This window comes from Macrobrachium nipponense, chromosome 8 (genome assembly GCF_015104395.2).
Source record: "Macrobrachium nipponense isolate FS-2020 chromosome 8, ASM1510439v2, whole genome shotgun sequence".
Classification (NCBI taxonomy): Eukaryota; Metazoa; Arthropoda; class Malacostraca; order Decapoda; family Palaemonidae; genus Macrobrachium; species Macrobrachium nipponense.
The window spans coordinates 71,050,372-71,057,668 of record NC_087203.1 but is presented as its reverse complement, the minus strand read 5'-3'; the positions used below and the strand labels follow the sequence as shown (position 1 = coordinate 71,057,668).

Sequence of the window (7,297 nt, the reverse complement as noted above, 5' to 3'; positions counted from 1 at the left end):
ATATACATCATGTGGTAACTTGCGTATACTAACATCACAAAAATACGAAACAAGTTTTCAAAAGAGGGTAGAAAGCATTTTCACGTTTTATAATTTATACATTTTAAAGCGTTTTATGCTTTTACAAACTCTTAATCGCATGAAGATAGTATATTATACGGTTCTTGTCTACTCTCATTAAAAAAAAAGGGTGTGTGTGGGGGGGGGGGGGGGGGGAATTTGATATGAAAAAAGCGTTAAAAAATTCTTACTGCTCCCGACGCTTTAATATCCTTGGTTTCCCACCCTGAACCCTCAGGCAGAGGATACTTGAGCAGTGTTGGTGAAGTTTACCTCCACTCTTGGTAGGACTAAAGGGGCGGATACTATTTATGTAGCTGAAAAGATTGCAGCCGGTCGATTCCGTAACTGAACTTGTGAAGAAGTGTTTGTTTTGCCTTAGGTCTTTATTAGACTTCTGTTATGTTCCTGTTGGACTGCTGATTTGATCAATATTGGGAATTTTCACAAGCATGGGAGGTTTTTCTTTCAAGTCATTTAGTTCAGGTAAGTCTTAATCAGTCTTAACTTTGTTTTATGTGGCTCTGTGTGCGTTAATGTTTAAAGACTACATATAGAAAACTGGTAGGGAGACTGGTGGCTTTTAATTTTTCTAAGGTTATGAACGTGGGTAGTTTTCAATTGGTTTTAAGGTTAGTTATTAATGTTATTACTGCCTTTGTAAGTCAGTTTAACATTTAGTAATTTGATTATAAAGTGATTGGTATATCTAATATCTATTTAGTTTTCCTATTTGACATAAATTTGCTGACCTAAAACTTGTGGAGTTTAGTACGCTTGTGAATTGTCAAAAATGCAAATTTTTATTGGTGTTTTTTCTTATCATTTTAATCACTTAAAATTTTTATTATTAAAGTTCTATTTATAATAAACTTTTTTCCGGTTCCGGGGGAGGAGCCAGGAGTTTACTATTTCTAGACTGACATTTTTCCTGAATTTTCACGAGCTTCAAGTTTCATGTAAGGCATAAAAGTTTGAAATTTTTAAAACTTAACTTTTAACTTCCAGCCGTCAGCATACTCACGTCAGTTTCTTCTAATTTGATTTAAAAGATTTAAATGTTTGCTCTGTAAATGGCCGTTTTCGGTACTTGGATTCACAGAAACTTAACCAAAATTTGACACGTAAACTTTGCTTCCTAGCACATATTAGTCTGCTGAACTAATTGAATTTATGTAAAGGCATTTAAATCGGAATTAAATAAAATTTTATTTAACTTCTAGAAGCTTGGACTTCAGTTCAAACTAATTCAAACTTTTAAGCATGAATTTTTTGCATAAGCCAAAAATGTTCTGGCTTCCAGCATATTAAGTCCACCTTTGCTGGGGTGGCGGTGCCACTTCTGGCAAAAGTGGACTAGGAATGTCATGTTGGACTGAAAGTCCAACATGACTATTCCGAACTCGAAACTAAATCTTGCTGCGTTGTGTTACTTTCTATTGGGTATGTTTTTTGGTGATTGCAGCGTTGTATTACTCTGAATATTTGTGGTATGTTAGAACCTTATTTTTTTATATTGAAGATTGAAGTGAAATACTTTCAGGACTCAAGAGATTAAGTGTGTTTTTCGTAAGCTTGCAATTACATCCTGTAGTTATCGGACAGTTTACAGTGAAAAATATATTTTGCTGGAAATTTAGGTATTTTATATAATGGGTCTGAGGAAAAAGGAAAATTTTACACTTCCCTTTCTAGGTAGGGTTATAAAATTCCATGAAAGACAAGCTGGTTTTTAAGTGGAAGTATATACGTTTGACTATTGTCGAAAACTGACAAAGTTTTTCTTTGGTGGTGCCTGTTAGTATTGGTGGCAGCCGAAATTTTCTTTTTTTTAATTCAATTTTTAAAGTCTTTTTTCACCTTTTCAAAAAGTGTTTGTGCTGTAAGTAGCATATCTTTATATACCGCTTATCTCCTCTATCTCAAAGATGGATGTTTAAATTAGAACTTGCAACTTGGGTTTACTTAACTAGTAACTATTACACCTGAAAGATTGTAGTCATATTTGATGACGTTGCTTGGATTTACTAAAGTTGTCGGATCTATAATATGATGTGCAGGTAGTAAGATTTTAGGAACTTGGTTAAGTTACCTGTTTAGTCAAAATTAGCTTTAGCGGTTTCTGCTTTAATTTTAGTGCATTATTATTTAGCTTTATCTCACCTTTAGTCAATTGTGCTTTGCCTTTAGAAGTTTAATTTTGTGCTTTGCCTTTAGCTATTATTCTTTGCTGTATCAACTCTTATCCTTTGCTGTTTAAACTTTCATCTGTTAGGCATAACTTTATAATTTGTGGTATCATTATTTTATCCTTTGATTATTCGTAATTACCCTTGGTGGTTTTTAACTTCGTGCCTTTGCTCTTGGTGGTTTTTAACTTCGTGCTTTTGCCCTTGGTGGTTTTTAACTTCGTGCTTTTGCTCTTGGTGGTTTTTAACTTCGTGCTTTTGTCCTTGTTGGTTTTATTTTGGGCTTGACCTATTTATTTTAGGAGATTACGTAACGGGTCAAATTACTTTTTTGGGAGTTAGTATAGTCTACTTATTAATAACTATCACCCTCAAAGCAAAATTGGGTAGTTTCATTGGAAGTTCGCAAAGGTTACTTGGGCCTATATTTCATGGGATATACTAGTATTAACTTTTTGGGGTACTGATATTTCCTAAAATTACAAACAGGATCTGCGGCAGTTGGTGCACGGACGGCCCCATGGTGTTCGGCGTGGAAGTTGACAAACTTGGTAGTTAATCCTGCAAGTTAACTAGTGCTGTAAAAGTGAAAATTGCAGCTACGTACCCCTTGTTGCAGAAATTTCAGAAACTGAACGACCAATAGCTTCTAGACCAAATCTCCAGCTCTATTAGCAGTAAACGTTTGGAAACCAAAAATGCTTGTGTACGTTAGGAAAATAGTCTTCAAATTACTAATGAATGTTTGAACTCTGAAAATCTCTATTAAAAGTTAATTGGTTCGTGCAGATGGTGTTTCCTAACATTGTTACATGGTCCATGCTTAAGACCTAAATAGATTCTTAACCCCCGTCTTGATTTGTTTCACTTGAGTAACTTTTCATTGACCTGGGATAAAGGTCTTAAGTTTTTGCATGAAAATGCTACTGTAATTCATGGTCAAGAAGACTTAAAATCTCTGTACGTTGTCAAGTTTATCATTTTAAAGTTGAACTCTGTTTCGTTAATGTGTCAATAGCAATGAAGCTGATGAATTGCTATGCTGGCAATCCGTAACTTGTGAAAGTGTTTCTAGCATGAGAGGTAGTAGAATATAATTTTCTTTTAGAGTACAGTCATGTTTAGTGCCAACAAAAGTAAAAAAACCCAAGGTAAAATTGGGTGTTGTAGAGTTATACTGTATTATGAAAAGTTTCATTTGCTGAAATCTTATGGTCCATGCTGGTGGTCTGTGTAACATTAGTACAGGTGAAAAGCTTGAAGCAAAGGGTGCATCAAATACGGGAATTTTGAATCTTCAAAAAACTGCTACAGTAAGCTTTGCATTTACTAAATAATTTAAAGTATAAATGGCGTGTGTAGAAGAAAAATTTCCTTCAACAACGTAAACTCCAGCTAAACGCAACTTGTGAATTATTTAATATAAAATTTAGGCTAAAGGCCATGCACATGGACCGATGAGGTCATTCAGCACAAAGTTAAAGTAAAAGGTTTGAAAAGTAACAAGGGGAAGACGTAGTAGGAAAAACTCAAACTATGAATTAATTCAGGAGTATGGAAAGTAATACGGAAGAAAACGAAGGTACAGTGAACAGGAACGAAAGTGGTTGCAGCTAGGGGGTGATGGCACGCTGCAAAGAACCTTAAGTAATGCATACAGTGTACTGCACGAGGGGCACTGACGGTACTATCATCATACGGTGAATTAGAGTAAAGGCTGGCTTCGATTGTAACTGTAGCGAACAGCAGTCTGTAAAGCTTTGTGCATTTCGGTGCGCCTATTTTGTCAAGACTGATGGACAATTACTGTAACTGCCATATGGAAGGTCGCTGTCGGATGTTAATCTTAATCTACCACAAACTAGCAGCGTTTGCATAGATTGGGAAATTTGTCAGTATGCGCATTAAGCGACGATAAATAAGCTTTGTCCGTCGGGCAGTGGTGGTATAAGGACATCACTACAGATTTTAGTAACTGGAGTATTACCTCTTCGGGCATATGTCGGACCGTGTAGACTGAACCCTAAAAGAAATTGCGGAAACACCTAGGTCGTAAGCTTATGAAAAATGAAGATTGCATAGTTATATGAAAAAAACTTCAAGCGGAAAACTTCAAAACAGGCTCACTCATAAGCTTTAAGCAGGCTCATTAAATTAGTTAAGCTTTTTTTTAAATCAATATTTGCACGAAAAAGGCGTAGAGGTATTCATTCCAACGGAGTCAAACCACGCCTTATATAGTACTAGTGGAATTTTTAAAAATCCCTAAATGGTAAGGAAAATATCATTTGATTGGGCAGTGGTCCACAGAAGATACATTGTGCCCCAGAAACCGTCCTTGAGGCAACGGCTCGTACTAGCTAAGTTCACAAATCTAGTCTGGCGCTTTTACTTGTGAAATCATGCTTATGAATGAGGTTAACAAACGACTTTAGCATTGAACTGGTCATTTGGGCACCGTCCACACGATTCAAACTGTTTGGAAGAGAGAATCCGTTGGGCAGAAAAGAAGAAAGTCTTTAACACAAAGCTGTCGCTGGCAAATCAGTCTTGAAGGTGAGCACAGTACAATTGCAGCAGAAAGCGACTTGGACTCTGTGCCTTATTGATAGGCCTATGTTTGACGAAAAGATTAATGAGTAAAGGGGAATGGTGTAAAAGCTGCTGCTCGAAAAGGAAAACGAAGTCCTGTGACTTAAGAGAACTGCAGAGGGTTCCAACAAACTCTTAACAAAATTATGAAAGAACGAACCCCGAGACCCAATCTCTACTTGAGTTACAGCCCCTAACATTCAAATGACGAAAACTAATCGGTAATATATAAAAAAAATTAAAAGGAAAATGTGTAAGAAATAAAATATAAGAATACTTGATCAAAAACAAAAAATCATAATTGCATATGAATTAACATACATACGGATGAAACGCCAGCGTATATGTAACCGCAAACATTTAAAGAAAATTTTCATTATACCCAGTGGATAAAAATTTTAAATTTGATCTGGTAATAAATATAATCCACATGGTCACGATCTCTGTATATTTCGGTAAATATTTACATTCACGATGTGAAAATTTCTTTGGTGTTTCTTATAATAAAACTAATGGCATTGGCTCTTTGCATCAGCATTCCTCATTCTTATGCCTGGCAGTCGGGTGTTATTCACTCTAGACCAGGGGTAGGCAAACCTGTAGTGCAAGGGCCACATTAAAAAATTCACAATTGTATAGGGGCGTATGCTATATAAAGCGAAATAATTAATAAAATAGACAAAAAGGCTTTTAAAGGGTTAAAGAAAAATGGAATTTCTATTAAAATTTTTGAAGTACTGTAGAGGATTCACAGGAAATGCACTGAAAATGTAACTGTTGGAGAGCCATTTTTATTAGAATTTTAAAGTAGGAACTTTGCATAAAACACATTTGAAAGACAAAACAAACTTTCACTATCAAATTTATTAATTTGTTAGGCCGCATGAATTGCTTTGGTGAGCCGCGGGACGTAGTTTGCCCACACCTGCTGTAGACAGTCATGTATCTGTTCAAAGAGCTCGACGTACAGTTCGGCGGTGATTCTGGCAAATTGGTAACGAACTTTTTTTTTCTACGGACCAAACTTCGTAGTATGGAAAGGGCTTTAGCTCCCAAACAGTATGTTGGAGGGAAGAGGCACTTTTCCAATAAGAAATTAGGAGAGATTTCAGCATTCCCTCCAACGCAGAGGGCAGAGCATAATGACTGATGGCTCTGGAGTAGGAGGATAATGACTGATGGCTCTAGAGTAGGAGGATCGAGTTGGCTGTGCAGTAGTAGAATGAAATTACATAAGAAGAAATTCCCTTTTCTGCTGAATTATGTGTTGTTCTTGGAGCTGTAAAATGTTTTTAATAAAGGAAATTATGATAGTTTCTTCTCATATTCTGACTCGAATAGAATTTTATCAGAATTAAAACTGTTGATTCCCTTCCACCAGCCAGCACAAAGCGCCTCGGTAGCGTGGTCGGTTTGGTCTTGGACTACCACCTTGGTGACCGCGAGTTCGATTCTCGGGCGTTCCATTCAGGAGTTAAGATATGTATTTCTGGTGACAGAAGTTCACTCTCGACGTGGCTCGGAAGTCGCGTAAAGCCGTTGGTCCCGTTGCTGAATAACCACTGGTTCCATGCAACGTAAAAACACCATACGAACAAAAAACCACCCACTACAAGAAGTAAAGGAATAGCTGGTCCTCCAGTACTTCCACAAGAGTATCAGGGCGAGCTTTTGTCGAGTACCTGCTCATGTGGGTATAGGTGGGAATGAGAGAGCCGGTAAGGCAGTTAAATAATCGATAAGTTACAAAATCAGACACTCGTAAACCTCACATACTCAAATTGGTTGGGTAAACATAATTGGTAATAAGAAGAGGGGCAGTCGTCAGATCATCCAGATCGGAGGATTAGCATTGTTTTAACAAGGCTTCGTATAGGACACGCATTCTACGCATAGATACTTGATGCAAAGTGGAGAAGAAAGACTGGCTCCAGTCCGTATTAACTGTAAAGGATTTATTAACCGATTGCCCAATTTTCGCTGTATGGCAGGTCCGCGATTGAGGTACTTGATCACTGATATCGGGAAACTGTTTACAAAGAAATCTAAATTATTTTCAAAATTTTACATATTTTTTGGTACATTTTCTACTTCATAGGTTTAATAAATTTAAGCTAAATTAATGTTTAGCTTTAAGCGCTGAATGGCCATAGTTGCCCAGTGATTAGCATGTATGCCTAAAATCCAAAATTAATTAATCAACCAAAGAAAGTCTGGTGGTGAGGACGGGGCTGAAGCCCAGCTTGGTGAAGCCAGTGATATAAAAATTCTCTTAAATCACGTTGACGGCCAAAGGACCTTTTTGACAGAAGGAAAAATTGATTGAATTGCTATTGGACTCAGGACAGCTATTTCCTGTGCCCTATAGATAAAAACCTTTATAATGCATCCTCCCTATTTAAAGATAAAGGATATTATGGCAGGCATCCCCAACACCTTCCCCCCCCCCCACCCCC

At 36.9% G+C, this 7,297-nt stretch overlaps 1 long non-coding RNA gene across 1 annotated transcript; it reads left to right on the top strand.

The window, feature by feature from the left end:
- The first annotated feature begins 342 nt into the window (after positions 1 to 342).
- Positions 343 to 3,103, top strand: LOC135223286 (uncharacterized). Its single transcript, XR_010316461.1, has 2 exons — positions 343 to 546; positions 2,739 to 3,103. It is a non-coding gene; the product is annotated as an uncharacterized LOC135223286 (long non-coding RNA).
- Positions 3,104 to 7,297: the final 4,194 nt, after the last annotated feature.